A 22,554-nucleotide genomic window follows, 5' to 3' on the forward strand; every position below is an offset into this window, starting at 1 on the left:
GGCTAGTCAGGACCAGAAATTTAAGCTACACAATTTTGAAGATACACAGTAGCTTTCTAGAGAAAGCAGTGTATCGTGGCAATGGCAACAGTTTTCTGCTCAAAAGTGTGGTCCAATGAGCTCCATCGAAGTGTGCGGATTCTGACCTTAGTTTGAAAGAAGCATTCATTCAGTCAAGTGGGATCTCTCGGAAGGAAGTGGAAAGTCTTGGTGGAGGCAGACATGAGTTCTCAAGAGAAAAAGTATTTCAGGGGCAGTCATTGGCTAAGGAAAAAAGGGACCCATAGAATTCTGCTGATCAGAAGAGGTCTTTAAAACATACCCTAGCATGCGAGGCTAAGCACTGCACTCAGGGTCAGCCGCTTTGGACCCAGAGAAGAGCATGTCTGGTTGCATGCGGGTTGATGCCCCAGGTCCCGCCTCTGAGAAAAAGGTATCGGACGGGTCTGATGCTCTTTGGGTGGATGACACCTAAATGAACATCGGTACAAAGTCCCAATTTATTTCTAATATCAGAGATCAGACCTCTACTCTTGCCTGATGCGTCTAAAACAAAAAGGGGGAACTGTAGAGAGCTGCGTAATGCTATGCCTTAAAGATGGAGCTGGTTTCTGCCTTCCACCTTCCCGATGGTGAGTGCTCTCTGTCACAAACAATTCCACATTTGGCTAAGGCTGAGGATCTGGCTTGCTTCCATGTATGTGGACCTATCTGCATTGCCCACGTGGCACACCTGGGTTGGCTACCCAGAGGCTATTTAAGCTGTGGGCTGGCTTTCCCCAGGGTCCGAGGATTGTTCAAGGTTCCTGAATAAACTGCATTGAAAAATAAAAATAAAAATAAAAATAATTAAAAAAAAAAAAACATACCCTAGCTAGGTGTGGTGATACATGCCTTTATCTTAGCACTGAGCAGGTAAGATCAGGCAGGTCTCTGTGAGTTCAATGCCAGTCTGATTTACATAGAGAGGTCCAGGCCACCCAAGGATACAAAGTGAGATCCTGTCTCAAAAAATGAAAAAAAAAAAAAAGGAGAAAGAGAGAAACCCTGAGGTTTCCATTTTCAGATGAAGCCTCAATGCTCTGGTTGCTGGGTCCTGACCAATGAAGAGACACATGTCCCCGCTAATCACAGGATAGGCCAATGTAAGGACCTCACCACAAAACCTCCAACAGTCTAGCACCCAAATATGAGGGGAAACAGAACCAGTTAAACACTCATGAACAGAACTGAGTCGCTTTCTACCAATTCAAAGTTAACCCATGCCCTAGCTTTAACTGTCAACTTCACACAGCCTAGAGTCATCTAAGAGAAAACCTTAATTGAAAACTTGCCTCAAAAGGATTGGGCTATGGCATTTCTATGAAGGATTGCTTTGACTGTTAACTGACACAGGAGGGGCCAGCCTCCTGTGGGCAGCACTATTCCTTGGACCAGTAGTCCTTGGTGGTATAAAAAGGCTTACTAAACATGAGCCAGCAAAAGAGCCAATAGCATTCATTCCTCTGTGGTTCCTGCTCTATGTTTGCCCTGAGTTCCTGCCCTGACTGCCCTCAGTGGTTTGTGGTCTGGAAATATAAGCCAAACAGGACTCACTTCCTCATATGCCATGTTTGGTATAGTATTTGGCATTTGGTGTGTGCTCATCAAAAAAGAAAAAGAGAAAGAGAAAGGAGATCACGGCTTGGAAACTGTGGAAATCCACTCTCCAGCGTGTCTCCTGAGGCAGCCTCCAGATCCATATTTTCTAGGGCAACCTTTCTCTGTCAAGGCAAGCAGCTTCTCCCATTGCCCAGGAAAGAACTGGTAAGGTCAGGAAATTAGCTATGGAAACCTGCTGCAAGATTCTTCTAGAGTAGACTTTGTTAGGGCTCTGCTCCCCCTAGACTTGCTTCCAAGTGGGAAAATTCATTTCTCATCCCTCAGTCATTGGGGGAAGGGGGAGTGTGGAGAGAGGAAAGGTCAGGAGTGGAAAGGCAATCGCTCTGGTCTCGGGGTTGACAGCTCCAGATCCCACAGGGCTTCAACTGCTTTCAGATTTATAGCCCCATAACGGCAGAAAGCTGCCTCCTGCCTAAGGCCAGTGCTGCCTTGGGCCCAGGGGGCTCCTGGTTGAAGCTGTTTGTGAGCTTCTTTATATCTCTAATGCCATGTTCCCTAAATCTGTGGTATTAAAATGATGAGAGAGGCAGAGGAGGGTGATTCATGCCCGGTGACACTGACAATAAAATTCACTGAAATCAAATTTCTCCTGAGCACGGCAGCATCCCAGCCAGTGCTCTCCTCGGCTATAAGGCTGGATTTGTTTGGTTTCTACAACAATTTTTCATTTTAATGTCATTATTTTTATTAGTTGGCCTAATGTTTTTATAATGTGCTTACAGTGCAGGCTCCAAGCCTGCAAAGCTCTCTGGAGACGAGGTGGCCCACGCTTGGTGACCCCAGAGACTGAGATTTTGTACAAACCCCAGACACCAGAAGACAGCAGTCTCCTCTCTCTCCCCGTCTCCAGTCCTGACCTGACAAGAAGCCAACGATAAACAGATAGTATCCTGAAACTGCCCAACCCCTTACAGCAAAGCTCTGACATTAACTAATGACCCCAGCAAACCCTCCTCTTTGCCCCGTTCCCATCTCCCAGTTATTAATAAATGCCTCTGCTCACTTAAATCATTATTTCTGTCTGTTCTGGCTCCAACACCCACCCTCAGCCCTAACACGGTATTATTTATTTCATAAGTATGAAATATGAATAAATGATAGCTAACTGTATTATGGAAGATTAAGCACTTATAAAAATAATGTAAACTTGATATATCTTCAAGTGAACAGCATAAATAGGAGAATTATAGTTTGGGAAGATGAGTTTTACAAAAAAAAAAACAATTACAACAAAAAATTTAGGTGCATGTATTTGGTTTGATGTATTTGTGTTGATTGGCAAGCAATGACGTAGGTTGCCTGCCTTGGGTATATTGAAAAGACTACTGATTTTTTCAAATATTTATATAGTGTTTAATTTACCTTTATTATGGTGGTTATTTTTTAAAGAGAAATTTGATCATTTTCAATTGATTAACTCATCTGGCAATAAGTGATATGTGCTTTTATTTTTATTTTAAATGTGACAAAAAATGGTTGTGCAGATGAGGTTGCACCTTAGTGACGGGTGCTGTGCCTCTGTCCTTGCACACCAATCTGTATCAGCTTTTTGGTTGGCTCATGTTGATGCTATCATCTACACAAGTCCTCGGAGATTCCACTAGAACGACTGGAAAGATCAGCCTCTTCCTGTCACCAGAGCATGCTGGTGTGGAGGCAGAGGTGGAGTCTTCTTCTGCTAGTCTTCTGTCGTTGAGTCAGGACATGGGGTTTTTCACTAGGCTGGAGGCTAGCAAGTCCCAGCAATCTAGTTGTGTCTGTTCCCCACCCTCTCAGCAACCCTAAGGCCACAGGCACCTACAAAAACACCCTGCTTCGTCCTAGATATCTCTGAGGCACTTTCATTTTCCCCAATGGCAGGACCTCGAGTTTCTTAATTAAGTTTTTTCTGCTGGTTTTGGATTTTTGTTCTGTTTATCAAGACCTTTTGAAAATCTGTTCCTTTTATCTAGCCTATTAGACATCTTTTGACCAGCTTTGTGCCAACAGCAGATTTGATCATCAGGTCTTTTATGTCTTGATCTAAGTCTCTGATAGAAATTGTTCAGCCTCACAGAGCCAAGGGTGCAGTCTTGTACTTGCCCATTTTAGATTTAAAAAAAAAAAAGTTTTTATTTGTTGGCATATGCATTGTATGCAATGCTCCCAAAATAAACAACATCTTTCTGCAATGAACAAATCAATAACCATCACCATGACTGAACTTAGTGATAGTAGCAATAAACAGTAATCACAGTCCAGCATGGGCCAATCTACCAGCACAGCAGGGCAAGACAGAGCCGTGGGGCATTTGTTTGCATTGGCCTCTGTGAAAAGGATCCAGAGGGAAGTAGGAGGTGAGCTGGGGCAGAGTGAGCACACAGGAACAGGGCTGAGGGAAGGGGCAGAGAAATGAAAGCAGACAGAGGACAGTCTGGGGACAAGGTTCCCAAATCAACTCTGAGACTATGAGGTTAATATGCAAAGAGCACGTAGCCAACTGCTGACAGCCTGCATCCAAGAGACCACTACTACGAGACAACGTCCTCTGCTGCCCGGAGAGCTGTGACTTCGCTTTTTGAGCTGCCTACTCAAACAGCTTCTTTCCAGCCCTTTGTCAGGGACATGTAGAAATGATTTTCTTCTGAGGCTACAACTGAGCAAGTGGCCTGTGTTGCCCTGGTCCTCCTGCATGGCTTCACAAGCCGCCACACTCCTGACTCTGACATCTCTCAGAATTTAAGAGTGAGTGTTCACCAAGGCGACAGCAGGGACACACTGATGCATTGTGCTTCCTGGAAGCCATGTGGAGTCTAGATCACGCAACATTCAGCTTTCTGTGCTGCAGTCTCACCAGCTAAGAAGACAGTATTGTCATTTCACTATTTTTGAAAGACTAAATGAAATAACACACCACAAAGAGGTAGAGACTAACTACTGGTCAGATAGGGATCGGAACCTCCAGAAGACACAGGCTTTGCTTATTTCAACTCTCTGGTTTCCTCAGTTTGAAAATCCAAGCAGAATTCAGAGGGGAGTTAATAGTTCTCAGTGTTTGGCCAATTACTCTCCTTTACTGAAAGTGTGGACCCTTTGCAAGACTCCCACATTTATATGGATTCGTTCACCCAGCATTTGTTGACTATGAACCTCTACCAATCCTGGCTTGTGTCTCAGACCAACATGATGACTAAGGCAAGAGTCCAACACTTAAGTAGCTTGTGGTCTAGCACCCATCACCATATTAAGAAACAACCCCACACCCACTATAGAAACACACACAGAGAAAGAGAGACAGAGAGAGTTAAGCACACAGAGAAACAGAGACAGAGACTACAGCAGCAACAAAAGCCCACATACTGGACGCTTACCACATCCAATATACTCTAATGTTTTTTCTTCTTTTTAAAATTTTTAATTGGTTTCACCAACCACTAATAGGATATTGAATTTCAGTTTTAACATTTCCACTCTAGATCTGGACAGTTGTGCCGAGTTCTATTGCCAGTGTTGATTAGATTGCTGTGGGAATGCTGAACAAGAAGCCCCAGGACCTGCTTTAAAAGTCTGAAGCTTCCAGGACAATTCAATCTGCACAGGGCACCTAATGTCCCTGACAGGGGGCCCAGCACGGGCAAGTACATAGAGAGACAAAAATAAGGGCGTTTAGGGAACTATACAACCCTTTGAATGGGTAGAACACCAGGGAACTTTGTGGAAAGTGGAGGAAGTGTGAGGCTTTAGAAATGAATAGGGATTTTATTTATAAGTAAAAATTATAAAGGCAATCGCTGACTGTAATGGGAAAGAGTTTTATTGCCAAGTCAGAAATGAAAGGTATAATTTTTAAAAAAGAAGAAATTGGATAAGTTTTATTTATTTGGTGTGTATGCGTGCTTGTGTGTGTGTGTGTGTGTGTGTGTGTGTGTGTGTGTGTGTTGGAGGAGTGCATATGCCAAAGGTTGATGTCAGGTGTCTTCCTTCATCACGCTTACATTTTAAGACGGGCTCTCTCGCTGAACCTGGAGTTCAATGGTCCTCTACACTGGCTGTCCAGAAAGCTCTAGGGATCTTTTTCCTCAACTACTACCACCTAGGGATAGAGTTACAGATGTAAGCAACTCCACCCAGCTTTGCATGTGCTTGAGATTCAAACTCAGGTTCCCACTCCTGCACAGCAAGCATCTTACAGACAGAGCCACCTCTCCAGCCCTCGTAGGATATGCATTTTTTTAATCCAAGTCATTATAAATATCCATACCTAGATTTACAAAGAAAATTTGCCTTGACTCTAGCTGACCTTTGCTCATAGGTAGATGTGCGGGTTATGGGAAGCACTAGCTGGGCAGGTGTATTTTCAGCTAGATGCTGGAACACCCAAAGGTGCTTTCAGCAGGGTCATGTCTACATCATTGACTGACCAGCAAAACATGAAGAGTCTGGACTTTAAGGGAGAAAAGGAAAGCGAGGAAGGCTGAAATCAGAAGATCCTGAAAAGACAGTTGGCACATCTCCATCATAGCATAGCAGTAGGCAGATTGGAAAAGAAGCCCTGAAGAAGGTAGCTTAGAGAGGCGCCCAATGCCACAAGTTCATGAGTGGTGGCGTAGCCTAGAAGAAAACAGGATCAATGAGGGTGAAAAGATGGACTAGTGAACACAAACATGGGAAATCATGAGCCAGCAACTAATTAGACAAAAGAAATGAGAGAGCTTTGAGCCCAGTGTGACACTTCAGGTTCTTAACATCATGGAGGACTAGGACCCCGCAGTGAACAGATCTGATGTAATTTGAGAGGTAGTCTAGTCAGCACAAAGACACATCACTGAGCCTAGACTGTCTTCCCATGGCGGTCAGAGACACGCACCCAGGAATTACACAGCTACTCCCCTTTCCTGGACACCTGAGAAGTCATTGTCAAATTCCCATAGTCAGCCATGTAGACAAACACACAGGAAAAGCATGATGGAGATTTGTCACCTCATCCTCCAGAAAAATCAGTATCTCTAGTCATGGGAGAACCTTGGGTACAGCATATCTAAGCGTGGAATCATCTTTTTCTAAAGCCTTGGGGGATCACATCTGCAAGGGGAAAACATCTCTTAAAAAAGACACATCCAAGCCCTAATCCTATGGAGAAACCTTTAGAAATAAAGTCTTTCTTTAAATCTGAGGCCCCGCTCAGTCCCACCCTCATGTGCCACTCCTTTCCATTCCCCCCCTCCTTCTTCTCAGAGAAACGGTCCTCCCAAGGGGTACCAACCCACCCTGGCACTTCAAGTCACAGCAGGACTAAGCGCATCCTCTCCCACTGAGTCCAAACAAGGCAGCCCAACTATGGGGAAAAGATCCAAAGGCAGGCCACAGAGTCAGAGACAGCCTCTACTCCATATGTGAGGGGACCCATATGCTGACCATGTTGCGCATCTGTTACTTATGTGTAGGGGTCTAGGTCCAGTGCAAGCATGAGCTTTGTTGGTGGTGCAGTCTCTGGGTGCCCCCAGGAGCCCAGGTTAGTTGACTCTGTAGGTCTTCTTCTGGTGACCCCTCTGGTTTCCGCTATCCTTCCTCCCGTTCTTCTGTAGAACTCCCAGAGCTTGACTGATTGTTTGGCTGTGGGTCTCTGCATCTGTTTCCATCAGCTGCTGGATGAAGCCTCTCAGAAGACAGTTATGCTAGGCTCCTGTCTGCAAGCACGGCAAAGCATCATTAACAGTGTCAGGGCTTGAATCTCACTCAGAAGAGGAAATAAAACAGACATCTGAAGTGGATGGAGAGAGAGAAAGCTCTTTGGGAGAAGGGTTAAGGAGGGTACTGGAGATGGGGATCAGCTGTTGGGAGGGCTGGTATACTGGAAATTTTGCTGTCTTTAAAAACTCAGTAATGTTATGGAAACATGTCTTTGTTTTAATCCCAGGTGTGGGATATGGGGCTGGTTCAGATTGTCCACAGCAGCAGACTATTTGCCTGGAGCCAGCTCTGAGAGGGAGTAAGTGCCCAAGCTCAGAGCTCAGGTCTCCAAAAAAGAAGGCCGCTGATGCTCCCTCCTGCTGCTCCTGGTTGTTGTTGATGAACTTTGATGAGAAAAAGTTAGAGATATCCTGAAACGAAGATTGGACTTGCCCCAAGGAATCCAACGACCCTGTAAACAGCCAGAATTAATTCTAAAGAGGCCTACCAACATCCCCTGTCCCTTCTTTTTCTCATGCCTAAGGGCAGGGTGTTGGAAGGGAGGAAGAAGTAATAAGGACCCCAAATAAAATAAAGTTTAAAAACTAGCACCTACAGGCAAGAGAGGGAGGAGGATGGAAAGAGGAAAGGACCTGGTAAGAGAACAGAAATCTGTGGGGAACATATTTGGGACAGGGGAGGCCTCCAGGAGTCTATGGAGGTGACCCTGACTGAGATTCTTAGTGGGAGGGGATCTGGAGCCTGCAGTTGCCACCTCCTGTAGTCAGGTGGGACTTCCAGTGAAGGGAGGGGGCACCAACCTATCCATAACACCCTCCACCAACGATTATTCTTCCTACAGAAAATGTCGGGATGAAGATGAAGCAGAGACTGGGGAAATAGCAAAACAATTACTAGCCCGGCTTGAAGCCCACCCCACAGGAGAGAAAGAAGTAAAGTCTTTTAGTCATGTGATTAAAGTTGAGAGAGATATCTTGGATTTAGGAAAAACCTTAAATCCATGACTGGTGTCCTCACACGAGAAAGAGGGAAATTCAAGACACAGAGAGAGACTGGGACTGATGGCGTCCACAAGCAGACGGAGAGAGATGAGCTGTGCAGCTGCAAGAGTACAACAGGTGGTCCAGGCTGCTGCCAGATGCTGGGCACAGGAGGGGCCAGCATCCTGAGCCTCCAGAAGGAGCCAACCCTACTGGCACTTTATCTTAAACTCCTTGCCCCCAGAATTGTGATAACACAAATGTAAATTGTTTAATGTCTCCATTTTATAGCAACTTCTTTTTTTTTGTGGGTGCAGTGAGCTTTATTGATGGTATTCAAGAGAGTAGGGCTCTCTTGGCCTCTCCCGCTATTCTGGGGGTCTGGGATGGAAACTGTGAGGGAGATGCTCAGTATTAGGAGCTGAGTTGGAACAGGAACTCCTTAGCAGCCAAGGGCCTCTCTCTTGCTCTCGTGTCCTTGCTGGGGCGGGTGGTCCAGAGCTTCTTACCCCTTGGAGGTGATGTAGGCCATGAGGTCCACTAGCCTGTTGCTGTAGTTGTATTCATTGTCATAACAGGAAATGAGCTCTGCAAAGTTGTAATTGAGAGCAATGTAAACCCCAGCCTCCAAGGCAGAAAAGTGGGAGTCACTGTTGAAGTTGCAGGAGACAACCTGGTCCTCAGTGTAGCCAGGATGCCCATTAGTGGACTCTCGGATGCCTGCTTTGCCACCTTCTTGATGTCATCATACTTGACAGCTTTCTCCAGGTGGCATGTCAGATCCATGACAGATACATCTGGGGTAGGAACACGAAAAACCATGCCAATGAGCTTCCTGTCCAGCTCTAGAGTGACCTTGCTCATAGCCTTAGCAGCACCAGTGGATGCAGGGATGATGCTCTGGGTAGCCCCACAGCCATCATGCCACAGCTTTCCAGAGGGGGCGTCCACAGTCTTCTGGGTGACAGTGACAGCATGGACCGTGGTCATGAGTCCTTCCACTATGCCAAAGTTGTCATGGATGAGCTTGGCCAGTGGGGCTAAGCAGTTGGCAGTGCAGGAAGCATTGCTGACAATCTTGAGGGAGTCGTCATACTTCTCATGGTTCACATCCATCATAAACATGGGGGCATCAGCAGAAGGGGAAGAGATGAGGTCCCTTTTGGCCCCACCCTTCAAGTGGGTCCTGGCCTTCTCCGTGGTGGTGAAGATGGCTGTAGACTCTATAACATACGCAGCACCAGCATTACCCGATTTGAGGTTAGCGGGGCTCGCTCCTGGAAGATGGCGATGGGGTTGCCATTGATGACAAACTTCCCATTCTCAGCCTTGATGGTGCTGTTGAATTTGCCATGGCTAGAGTTGCTCTGGAACATGTAGACCATGTAGCTGAGGTCGATGAAAGGGTCATTGATGCCAACAATCTCTACTTTGCCAGAGATGCAGGCACCCCTGGTAACCAGACATCCAATACGGTCAAATCCATTCACTCTGACCTTTATCATCATGTCTAAGGGATGAGGCTGGCACTGCATGAAAAGATGTGGTTGTCTCTGGAACAGGGAGGAGCAGAGAGCTGTATGGCAACTTCTTTATAGGCTTAGAGAACCAAAATGCTATCTCCTTTTTCTAGGCTGTTTTTAGGCTGTTTGGGTAAAGGAAACCTGTGACATCCCAGTGTGATAATTGTTCTCTGAGAGTTTGCCTCTTCTCTCCAAGCCATTTTCCCTAGAAGAGACATTGCTTCAATCTGGTGTTTGTTTTTCTACATTTTGTTTAATCTTTCCATAATAGCACATTTCTCTTCCCAGCTCAGATTTTGTTCTGAGCTAAGGACAATAACTAAGTAAACAGGTCCTTACTGTGATATGCTGAATGCTAAAGGCACTTGTATGTCCTAAATGTAACAAGAGTACCAGCAAATGCATTTTGTAGGGATTTAGTAAGGTGCCAGACACCTTCTCAGTGCTTCTTTGTCACCCTTCACCAGGGGGCTCTAGTGACAGGTAAGGAGTATGTGATCATCATAAATTTTACCTGACATAGATCATGGCAGCTGCCACTCCTTTGTTATATTTTTTGGAGAATTCTCCTGGGAAAATGATTTTGACCTAAAGGCTTTCCCTGTCCAGAGAATTCCAGGGAAAGAAATCTTAGATTTCAGAAACTATCAAAACAATAGCTTCTAAGAAGACATTGGGCAGCCAGTCACATGCTGCAACCCCAGATCTCTAAGATAAAGGACTGTAGAAGGATCTCCAGCCTGAGCTGCAGAGACCTTGTTTTAAACAAGCAAGCAAGGAAACAAACAAATAAGTGATAGCTGAATATATCAAAGGTTTTGCATGTGCCTATAGATCAAGGAATCTGTCATGATCTTAAGAAGTCGTAGTCTCTTCCACTTGTAAACCTAACCCTACACAACTGAGTCTGTAGGGTGACATTTAAGTAAAACATAATAATAATAAAATAAAAATAAAAATTATATATATATATATATATATATATATATAAAAATCTTGTGTGTGGTGAAACTAAAAGCTCTTTTTTTTCAGGCCATTAAAGAAAAACAAACTAACTAACTAAAAAGTGAATGAAAGGCTTTAACCCTACATGGCCTTGAGCTAGTCACTTGACCTCTTTTTGGTATTCAAGGGGAACAGTGAAGACATATGTGAATTAATTCATCATGATTGAAAGGGGCTTTAAAGTTCTGTGTAGATGATAAGCATTTTTGTGAGACCCATGGGAATATGACACAAAGCAATGAGCCAACTCCAAACTGAGGATTACAACAAACGAGGAACGTAAGCACTGTGGAATGTAAAAGAACTGTTAATATCGCTTACCAGATCGAGAGATGAGAAACTGTTAAAATGTGGATTCAGTTTTAAACCCCATGTGAGCCCAGATGCTCTCTAAGTGGCTACACTTCAGCAAACGCCTGCACATTTAAACAAAAGCAAAAAATTGAAGCAAGCTGGAACTGGAGAAGAAGCAGGTGCATAAAACAAATGCTGTTGGCATATGTGTGAGCACAAACAGCTCCTTGTGCCACGTAAGTCATGTGACTGGCATCTGCAGACACACACACACACATTACTGTAAAATAAAACCTCTTGAACCCACCTGTTTTAACACTAGACTCATTGGGAAAAGAAACTCTATCAAACCACTAGTCTGTGCGTAGTGAAGGCCTCCAGGAAAAAGAGCTTAGATCTATTTTCAGTTCCCCCGTGAATGGACCTCTTGGCTTTACAGTAGCCTAGGGCAGCTACTGATCCTCACAGTTACAAGTAATAGGTGGTGTTAGCTCAGCCCTTTACAAAGTAATTCAAATTAAGTTACTGAGGTTGGGGTTGTGGTGTGTTGTACAAGAATAAAAAGCTGTCTTAACATTAACAACAACAAAAATAAACGATTTAACAAGTTTTTCCAATTTAAACAACCCCTGGTTTCAGTAATTGCAGAAAAAAAAATGGCTTTGAAGATTGGAACCATATCCACACAAAAGCTTTCCACATGCAGACCAAACTCAGTTTTTGTTTGCCTGTGTGAATAGCACTTGAGAGCTTCTGGCGTTACACAGTTGGGGCAGAGTTGTCTGAACTGGCATCTTCTCCTTCCCAAAGAGTCGTGATCCATGGGGAAGGAACAGTGATCACAGCACTCAGGGCCTCATGCTGAGCTTAGCCGAGAACAGAAAGAAGGCTGAGGAACTCCCCATTCCCAAATGTTTCCTTTCTCAGTGAAAAGAAGTGTTTGTTCTTCATAGTCCTGTGCCTCTCTGGATGGTAATTCTTAACAACCAAATAACCAGTTATGACCTAAGGCATATTTGGGGTTGCCTGGGGTAAAAGTGTTTCAGTAGCAGCATAAACTATTGAGTTCTCGTGGTTCATGGAGGAATCACAGCTGCTGTGATTACTTGCTCTCTCCACCCCTACATATTAAATACACGTTGCAAGTACAGTGCTCAAAGTTCCAGTGATCCCTGTTTGCAGGCACATGTTTTGTATTTTTATCATAATGGCAGCCACTGGCTGCACCATCATTGCAGTGCTTGGAAAGCAGAGACAGAGGAAGGGGGTCATGAGTTCAAGATCACCTTGGCTGCATCATGAATTCAAGGCCATCCTAGGCTATATGAGATTCTACCTGTCACAGACAGATGATAGGTGGTAGATAGATAAATAGATAGATAGAGAGAGAGAGAGATAGATGTGGGTAGATCAATACATACATGCATAAATACATAATACAAACACACATACATACATGCACACATAATATAGTGCTCAAAGGTGACTGTATAAAATTTGTCATTGCTTTTACCCAACTGTGGACTCAGTATGCAATACCAAAATACCAAGCAAAATTTGCTAACTGGAGTAACAATGGCAAGACTGGGTAACAACTCCTTTTTTCTTAGACTTCATAGTTGCTCCATGTGAGGAAATATTTGCCTAATACATTAACCTAGTCAAAAAAAAAAAACAAAACCCACAGCTGGGAAGGTTACAGGACCAAGAGAGGAATCTACTGTTATCGCTTTGTTGAATAGACTTACAGCCAACCAACCTTTTACAAATTTGTGTTTATACTCACGTAACAGTGCTGGGCACAGCCTTGGGCACAGAAGCTTTTGTGTAGTGGGCATCAGTTAATACAGAGACTCAGAACTGGTTTGAGACCTAGTGACTGTTCCCATGCTCATTACTAAATAGGAAATGTGCATCACCCGCCCCCCAGACCCAGAACACTGTAGAAGAGGATGGAGAAAGACTGTAAGAGCAAAAGATAGGAAGGAGTGCTAAGAAACGTGATGTCCTACTATGGCCATTGCAATTCTGAACAGAGTAGCGTGGACAGCCTCACAAGATCCACACAATTTGTGCCCTTCAACACTACATCATGGATTTGTGGCAGGTGTGTGAAGCCCCATTGTAGGGAAAGAAGGAAGCTCATTGATGGCATGAGCACAGCCATGCTAGGACCCCAGTAGCTCAGCCTGATGGACGCGGTGAATCCTTCCCCTGGTGAGGTTTTGGGGGGTGGAATAGCCTTCCGTATGGATTCTAATGCAAATAATTGACTAGTGTGTACAAAAGCTAATAACTGAAGGTTTCTCTGTTGTAAGTGGTTATTAATATTTACTACCGGTTTATCTTTTAGTAATGCTGCTGTTAATCCTCAGCAGCTGTATAACCAAATCACCACACAGAGACTGGGTTTTTAGTTAACCTAGAACACAATGCTGGGCAATATTTACTCCCTCCTAAACCTCCAAGCCCTCAGTTTCCTAACATTTAGATTTCCCACATTATACTTGCTTTTTGTGAAATCTTAGGTCTGGTTCATGCTCCAAGTCCTCCAAGTTCTCTCCTCTTGCTCTGCTCTCCTCGTGCTCTCTCCTCGAGCTCCTCCTCCTTCTCGCCCCTTCCTGTTCTCTAGCTCCTCCCCTCTTTCCTGTCCTCTGGCTCCTCCCATTGCACAACATTGTATCTAGTTGCTTTATTTGTGTCCTGTTTACACAAGAGTTGAGACAGGATGCTTACAGTGAGTATCACAATGCAATATCCAGATTGAAACTAGAGAGTTGGGGGTGGGGAAATCAGCATTTGAATTAACAAGGGTAAGGCATATACATTTTAAAAGAACATTATACCAACATTTCTCCTACCAGGGATTTATAGTCTGAGGCAGCTAGCCTACAAGGACCTCCTAGCGAGAAGAGCTAACTCTCTCCCTGTGCTGTGCATAATAATCACACTGAGGTTCTGGGTTGTTGCGGTAATTTGTATAATCCCATCAGAGTGAGCACATCCAACATGAGCTCTGCATTCTGTTACATGTGTCTGTGTGTCTGTCCTTCCCTCATCCACTTGCCACTCCTGGCCAGGATTCCAGGACCAAGCTGTGCGTGTTGCAGCACCTCACTTCTCCCTAAGAAGCTACTGGCTGGTCATGGTTGCAGAGAGAAAGAGCCATCTTCTTCTATTGCCGGAGGTGTAGCCACTGGTGAGCTGCCTGTGTCCTAGTGAATCACTCCCTATGCATGCTGTGCAAACAACCCTAACTGTGAAAAGAGACCTGATAACGTGGTAACTAGTTAAAAGGAAGAAGAATTGCCGAAGTTGGAGGGGGTGGGTTAGAGAGAGTAATGAAGTGAAAATGAGCATAGTACATTGTATACTTGTGTGAAATTGTCAAAAATGATGCTAAATAAAAAATAAGAATTAAAATTTAAAAACACAAACGGGAACCAAAAACCCTAGAAAGTAGTCTCCAGGTACAGGGACTCTGCTGTACGTATTTGGCATCTTTACAACCTTCTTGGGCACAGTTTTCAGGATTCTCTTCACTACAAAGCATAAGGAATACATGCTAAGTCTCTCCAATAAAATTGTCCTGTTCCATCACAACCCTTTTAAGCTTCTTCCTGAAATGTCAGGAGAAAGGAATAGCAGAATCTCTTGAGAGGTTAGAGTAATTAAGGAAAAATTTAACTAAAAGGAGGTGATGTTCTTAAATACTGAGCAAAATATAAATTTTCCCTTATTACAAAAGAAAAATTCCTGAAAGGTTAGATTGTCCATGGAAGCCATCTCACAAAGTCCCCAGTAATAACTCCCTCTTCATCATTACCTTCTCAAGGTCACCTTTGCTCTGGCCTCTCCTTTCCTTTGAGAACTCCCCAGTCTTCTCACAAGATCTAATTCCTCTGCAGCAGATCTGAGAAATCTAGCCTGGCTGCTCTAGGATAAAAGCCCACAGTGTCACGTGGTGCTGTGTGCTTCAAAGCTGCAGGTGGGGCCTCAACCCTGGGTCCTGCAGCAGAAGAGTGACCAGCTGACTGGGTGTGCCCTGATGGTGGAAAGCTTCCATAGTAACATACTTTTGAAGTGTCATCCGGCTTCAGCTAAAATCTTTTTGAGCAAAGAAGCAAGGTACTCTCAGAAGTGTTCCAGCCTGCTATGTTTTCTTCTCCAATTATGACCTTAGGCAGAGCATACTCAGTAACACACATCTTCGTTGAATATGCTGCCCCCAAAGTGCTTTCCATATGAACATGCATAGACATCCTAGATAAAGTCCCGTGCTCTCTTTGGTAGAGAAACACTGTGGCCGAGCCCTTTGGCTACATTATTGGGTTCCTATATCTGCCACCCATCTCCTCCCCATTCCTTTCCAACACCCAAACACTAGGTAGGTAAAAAAGAAGGTTAAAAGGAAAAGGAGACATAGATCTCTTTAGACGACTTCCTGCTGATTAGGAGCATCAATTTTCTTGGGGATAATCCAATCTCCATTGTCAGAATACCACCTACCAGCAATCCGGCAATCCAGCAATCCGGCAATCCCGCAATCCAACAATAAAGAAAGCATCAGCAGGAACCAGCAACAGCAGGGAAAGCGAGGAGCATTATCACAGGCCCTCTAAGGGCTCTCACATTTAAGGGCTCTCCCTAAGAGTTCCCAGAAATCCAAACATAAACTATCTTCAGCTTGCAAAAATCACATCCCTCCTAGAGCAAGAGGCAAATTATAGTCGGAGGCTGTGGACAATCTGAAGCAGCCCCATAATGCACACTTGGGATTAAAACAAAAACATATTCTCATAACATAGCTGAGTATTTTTAAGAAACCAAAATTCAGCTGGAGTGAGGGGTGCAATCCCAATGCTTGGGGAGACAAAAGCAGGTAGAGCTCTGTGAGTTGGAGGCCACACTGGTCTACAAGGTGAGTCCAGGACAGCCAAGGCTACACAGAGAAACCATGTCTCAAAAAAGAAAAAAAAGGAAGGAAGGAAGGAAGGAAGGAAGGAAGGAAGGAAAAGAAAGAAAGAAAGAAAGAAAGAAAGAAAGAAAGAAAGAAAGAAAGAAAGAAAGAAAGAAAGAAAGAAAAGAAACCCAAAATTCTCACTACAACATACTGTTTGGATGCCACCCTCATGCACTTCTTCCCTGCCACAGTAAATAAATCCTTTTTTTTTTTTATTTTCTGGCTGTATTTATTTTGCCCCTATACCCACCAAGATGGGAAACCAATGTATTCAGTTAGAGCAGCACCATGGGAGCTCACTGCACTCGTCCCTTCAAAAAGGAAACCACAGACACAGCTGTCCCTATTGTTCATCACACTCAGAAATTCTAACTAGGGGTCTCACCCTTCCTAATGCTGTGACCCTTTAAAACAGTTTTTCATGTTGTAGTGACCTCCAAACATAAAATTACTTTTCTTGCTACTTCATAACTGTAATTTTGCTACTGTTACAAATTGTAAATATCTTTGTTTTCTGATGGTCTGTAAAAGGGTAGTTGAGGTTGAGACCTACCAGCTGAGAGCCATTGTTTAGAGTCTAAATCAATTATTAAGAGAAACACTTTCCAAGTTCAGTCTTCACTTACCATGAAGACAGGCTCTGTGTATCTCTTCCTCTATTCTTCCTCTCTATCCCTTACCTCAATTTCTTTGTCCTGTTGATCTTTTCTGAGACCAGAAATTGCCCAATTAGAAGGTCAGCTTCTATGTTAAAAGCTCTTTGACACAAAAAAGATTCAGTCACTTTATTTACTTACTTATTTATTTAATAGATATTTGTATGCCCAAAGGCACCTTGCTAGGCATTCAGAGTACAACAGTGAACAACCCCATACAGCCTTCATATAAAGTCTATTTTACAGAAAGGAGTACCATCTACTTTTTCTCTGATGGACACCTTCATCCTATTTTCTATACAGAAAAGATTTAAGATCTTTCTTACAATGACATATGTTAGAATTTGATACAGAATTTGTAATCCCAACACTTAGAGAGCTGAGGGAAGAGAATTGTGAGTTGGAAGCCAGTCTGGACTACATAAGAGGTTCCAGATTAGCCCCTGCTGCATAGTGAGCATAGACGAGATGCAGCTTGTCTAAAGAAAAACAAGCTGTTGGCAATAGAGGTCATGTGAGCTGCCTCTACTGCTTGCCAGTCCAAAAAGCTGGCTTCTAGAGTCTGTCCACTTTATAGAACACAGAAAATGTAAATTACGTGTGAAGAAGGCATTTGGCTTCACTGCTTTATCATTTGAGAAATGATGCCAGGAAGGGTCGGCCGATGGAAGAGTGATCCCATGCCTTTGTGCTGACTCTTTTTTAACCCACTTACATTTAGGAAAGACTGGAGTACATGTGGCACCTGCTGCCCACCACGCTCCATTACAGGAGGGCAGCTAGCACTCACCCTCTAGATGAAAAATTGAAAATGTGAGGGAAATCTGAATGACAAGCAAGGAAACAGTCACCTGACTCACATGTTCCAGGGAACACATATTCAATCACTAAATTTAAAACTTTGATGTTCCCTAAAAAGAACCACAGAGAAGTATCCAGAAGGTAGTGCTGGGACACTTTCATTAAAGCATCTCCATTCACTTGCAAATGACAACAGTGAGAGAGGCCAACGCTCTGTTTCCTACATGTGACTCAACTGGTTACCTTGTAAAACATGAGCTTGTCATGAAATGTATGAACGTTTTCTTTTACTGACTTATACAATCAGTGCTAAACCTTAAATAGAAAAAAATAGTCATGTACTCAGCATTGCTAGTCCATGCTTTAAGAAAGCAGTCATCTGCACTCAGGGTCAGCCGCTTTGGACCCCAGAGAAGAGCATGTCTGATTGCATGCGGGTTGATACCCCAGGTCCCGCCTGTGAGAAAAAGGTATCGGACGGGTCTGATGCTCTTTGGGTGGATGACACCTAAATGAACATCGGTACAAAGTCCCAATTTATTTCTAATATCAGAGATCAGACCTCTACTCTTGCCTGACGCGTCTAAAACAAAAAGGGGGAACTGTAGAGAGCTGCGGGATGCTGTGCTCCTTCAGGATCAGCAGGATTTCAGAGTGCATTCGATACCCTGGGAAGGGGAGCGATGGATAGAAGGTGCATTTTACTATGTGACACAGGAGCCGAGTTCTACAGGCAGTTGTGCACAGACAAGATCTTTCTGTTCTGTTATATTTTTGCTTATGAATGTTGAGTTTTATTATCAAGAGAGACAGAATTCATATCCCCCAAACAAAAAAAAATTAATGTCTTTAATGCTTTAAAAAGTCACATTCTTAAAAAAAAAAGTCACATTCTTGTCCTCTTTGTCCCACAACGTCTGTCTCTCTGGCAGGTGGAATCACCTGGGTTGAGGTTAAGCATACTAAGTACCCAGGAGGGTCATACAGGGACTGAACAAATCCAGTCATTATGACCAGAAGGGGGAAAAGATGGTGACTAACTTAGGCCTACTTCCCTTGTCACTATACTGCTAAGCTGTGTAGGGATGATCTTTTCATGCACTGTGTGAAGGTTGTCTTTGTATTAGCCAAATGCAGGTGTCTGTACCAGCAGAGAGCTGAGTACAAGTTGGACTTTGGACTTTGGTGTTAAGCATCACCTGTCTCAATGTTTTGTAAGCATATTTTTCCCGATGACCAAGGATTTCCAGCAGAAACAGGAACTTGAGGGGAAAAATCAAGTGCAAAGAAGTCTCCAGCCAGACAGAGGAAGAAACAAGTGCTGGGACAAAGACCAAGCGGTAACAGCCACGTTGTAGGATGTAGGCCAGGCCAATACTGTTGGGTTAGAACAGCTGAGAATCTGTCCAGCTGTAATGCTTAAGCTTTTAATAGATATAAAAATCTCCATGTCATTTTTCAGGAGCTGGCAGTCCAAAGAAAGCCCCATTTTCATTGGCACCCAATGTTTTTAAAAATGCTGTGGTGGTTTGAATAGGAATGTCCCCATAGGCTCAAGTATTTGTATGGTTAATCATTAGAGACTAGTGCTACTTAAGAAAGTTTATAAGGTGTGTCACTGTCAGAGTAGGTGTGGCTCTCTTGGAGGTAGTATGTCACTAGGGATGGGTTTTGGAGTCTCAGAAGCTCAAAACCGGCCCAGTGGCTCCTGATAGTCCTGCTGACTTTGGATCCAGATGTATAACTCTCAGCTACCAATGTCTGGTTGCATGCCACCATACTCTCTGCCATGAGGATAATGGACTAAACTTCTGGAACTGTAAGCCAGCTCCATTTAAAGTTTTGGGGGTTTTTTGTTTTGTTTTGTTTTGTTTGCTTCTTTGTTTTTTCTGTAAGAGTTGCTGTGATCATGGTGTCTCTTCACAGTGGTAGAACACTGAGTAATGCAGAAGTCTCAATGGCTTCTGGGCAAAGTCAGGAACAGAAGAAGTTGGGAATGTGGACTTTGGGCAGAACAGGTAGAAGCCCAATAATGTTTAAGGTATGCCACAGGGATTTTCAGAGAACTAAACAACTCAGCTGGTCACAAACCCTAACATTTTATAGCAGATCTTCTACAACTTGACAGGACTCTCAGCCCCTCCCTGGAGTGAGTGCAGACATGGGATCTGGCAATGTGACGGCTTCACTTGAGTCTCTCACCCCACTTCTGTTTGGCAGAGCCGTGGTGTCCACCTACATGGGCACACACCAACGCTCTCATTCCCTCTTGAGATTACAGGACGGCTTAACTAAAATTACACAACCATCTGTTTAATTCAAGTTCAAGATTTAAGGGCTTAAGGTAGTGTTTGGGGTCTGTGCTAATTAGGTTTTGTTTTTTTGTTCTTTTTATTTTTGTTTTGTTTTGTTTCATTTTTATCAACTTGACACAAGACAAGGTCATGTGGAGGAAAGGAACCTCAACTGAGAAAATGCATAGATCCAACAGCCCTGTATGGAGGCCTTTGGGGAATTTTCTTGATTAATGATTGAAGTAGGAGGGCCTATCTCACTGTGGATGGTGCCTCCCCAGGGCATGTAGTCCTGAGAGAGATATGAAAGGTGGCTGAACATGAGCCTGGGAGATTATTATTCCATGGTGCCTGTTTGTTCCTGCCCTACTTGGGTTTTTGCATTGGCTAGCTTCCTCTAGCAATAGACTATAAAGAGTAAGATGAAATTACTCTTTATAAAGGGTAATTTGCTCCCCAGGTTGCTGTTGGTCATTGTGATGGCTATTCTTGGTTATCAGCTTGACTATATCTGGAATGAGCTACAATCCAGAAATGGAGAGCACACCTGTGAGAGATTTTCTGTTTGGTTTGAAGTGGGTGAATCCACTTCTAGTTCAGACCTTTGAGTTAGGAAGACACATACCATTAATCCTTCAGAAGAGAAGATTTATATTTTTGATCCAGATCTTAAGGCTGAAAGACACAGGCCTTTAATCCAAATCTTGAGTCAGGAAGACATACCTTTAAATGGGCCATACCTTCTGTAGGAAGTCTATATAAGGATATGGAAGAAGGAAGCTCTTTCTTTTTGTCTACTTGCTCTTGTCTTGCGAGCACATTGATTCTTTCACTGGCATTGGAGCCTATTTCTTTGGGATTCCAGCACATATAGAAGATCAGTTAAAAAGTGCAGCTTTGTGGGACTGAGCAACCAGTATATTCTTGGACTTTCTATTCACAGCTAGCCATTGCTGGATTTGCTGGATTAGCCTTAAGTCATTCCATTACCTCTTTTATATGTCCATAAGGGGATTCATTTCATAAGTTTTGTGACTCTAGAGAATCCTGACAAATATCATCCATGGTCTTTATCACGACAATATAAAGAAAATTAGAACAGGGTCTCAAATTGATATGCACTCATTTTCCTCCGGTTGCTGTAATTAGAATAACCATCCAGAAAAGGACTATGAAGAACACAAATATTGACTTTATTAATAGACTAAGAAATCACCTAAAGATGTAGATCATAAAACATGCCTTCATATCTTCTCATCCAAATTTAGGACAGAAAAATGATGGAAAAGCAGAGATGTGGTACAGAACATGGGGTGTGATCTACTAATAAACATCACAAAGAAAAAAGGTAAACATGAAACAATATCCCTGCCCTAGCTCTGGGTTGAAAAGCCATAACAGAAAGTGAAAATGTCTGTCCCTCATACCACTCTGGTTTATGTAAGAAAAGCAATCCAATATAAGAAGATGGCAAGGAGGAAGTAACATTTTCCATAGTCAATGGGACAGAAAGAGAGGAGTCAATTTCTTGTTTACTTGTGTGTGTATGTGTGTGAGAGAGAGACAGAGACAGAAATAGACAGAAAGAAGAAGACATATCTACTTTCTTTTAGTGAATACAAACTTATTCTTTCATACCTTGCCAAAACCATTACTGATCTTGACTGTTTACACTAGTTATTTATTCACAGAAAGAGAGGAGTGGGGAGGTGGGTGTCAAAGAGGGCTGCCTCAGCATATATTTATTTATGAAGAGAAAAAAAGTTCTGTTCTTTGTTGAAAAAGGGCACAGAGACCAATAAATATTCCCTTCACACAAACTACAGCTCATAACTCAGTAAAATTTGGGGGGACACTAGTAGCAAAAACTATCAGGATACTCCTAGGGTCCCAACCCAACTAAACACTGTTCGAGATGCAAAAGAATTCAGGACACCAGACCCTTATCAGACTTAGCATGAGAGAGATTTAAAAGAGAATAATATAATAATCAAGTTCAAATTGTGTGGCATGGACTGTAATCATTATTAGGTTTGAAGAAGTAGAAGAAAGTTACAGGATAAAATGAGATATTTAGGGCAAATTTAAGAAAAGGGAAATTATATGAGCAGAGATAGCTTCACAATGATGACAGCGGATGGCACATGAGAATTCTGTATAGGCAAAGAAGGGGATGCAGTATTAAGTACTGAGAGAACACAGAGTTTAGATCAAACCTGTTGTTGGCGGTCTCAGATACCGGGAGGAATCATTAAGACGGAATGTCCTACCAAGGATTTCTGCTGGGGCAGATAACCCTATCAACAGACTTGTGTTGGGCCCTGAAATATTTGAAAGAGAATCAAAATTTTGAGTAGGGTGTGGTCTCTATTAGAATTCTTGGACTAAGTCATCCAATTTTACAAAGCTTCTGGCCATTCCTTCTCTTACAAATATACCAGGGATGAAAAACTTGAGATGGGATGGGAATTGCGCTGTTTACCAGTGAACATCTAGAGAAAAAGAAATTGCAAGCATGAGGGTAAGACACAAAGCAAAGACCCTCCCCATCTAAGGAAAACCCCTATGGCATGAATGCCCAGGGTCAGCTTAAGGACCAGCATCCACATATTCTTTGGCAACATCTCCATAAATAGAAGCTTGCTGAAGCAGAGTGATACCAGATGCCCCAAAATCATGTGTGAGCTTTGCTTCAACCTCAGCATC

At 43.3% G+C, this 22,554-nt stretch overlaps 1 pseudogene; it reads right to left on the reverse strand.

Annotated features, from left to right (window-relative positions):
- Window positions 1–8,817: 8,817 nt before the first annotated feature.
- On the reverse strand, window positions 8,818–9,823 carry LOC110566318 (glyceraldehyde-3-phosphate dehydrogenase-like; annotated as a pseudogene).
- Window positions 9,824–22,554: the final 12,731 nt, after the last annotated feature.

The sequence above is a fragment of the Meriones unguiculatus genome, chromosome 20 (assembly GCF_030254825.1).
Source record: "Meriones unguiculatus strain TT.TT164.6M chromosome 20, Bangor_MerUng_6.1, whole genome shotgun sequence".
NCBI classification, from domain to species: domain Eukaryota; kingdom Metazoa; phylum Chordata; class Mammalia; order Rodentia; family Muridae; genus Meriones; species Meriones unguiculatus.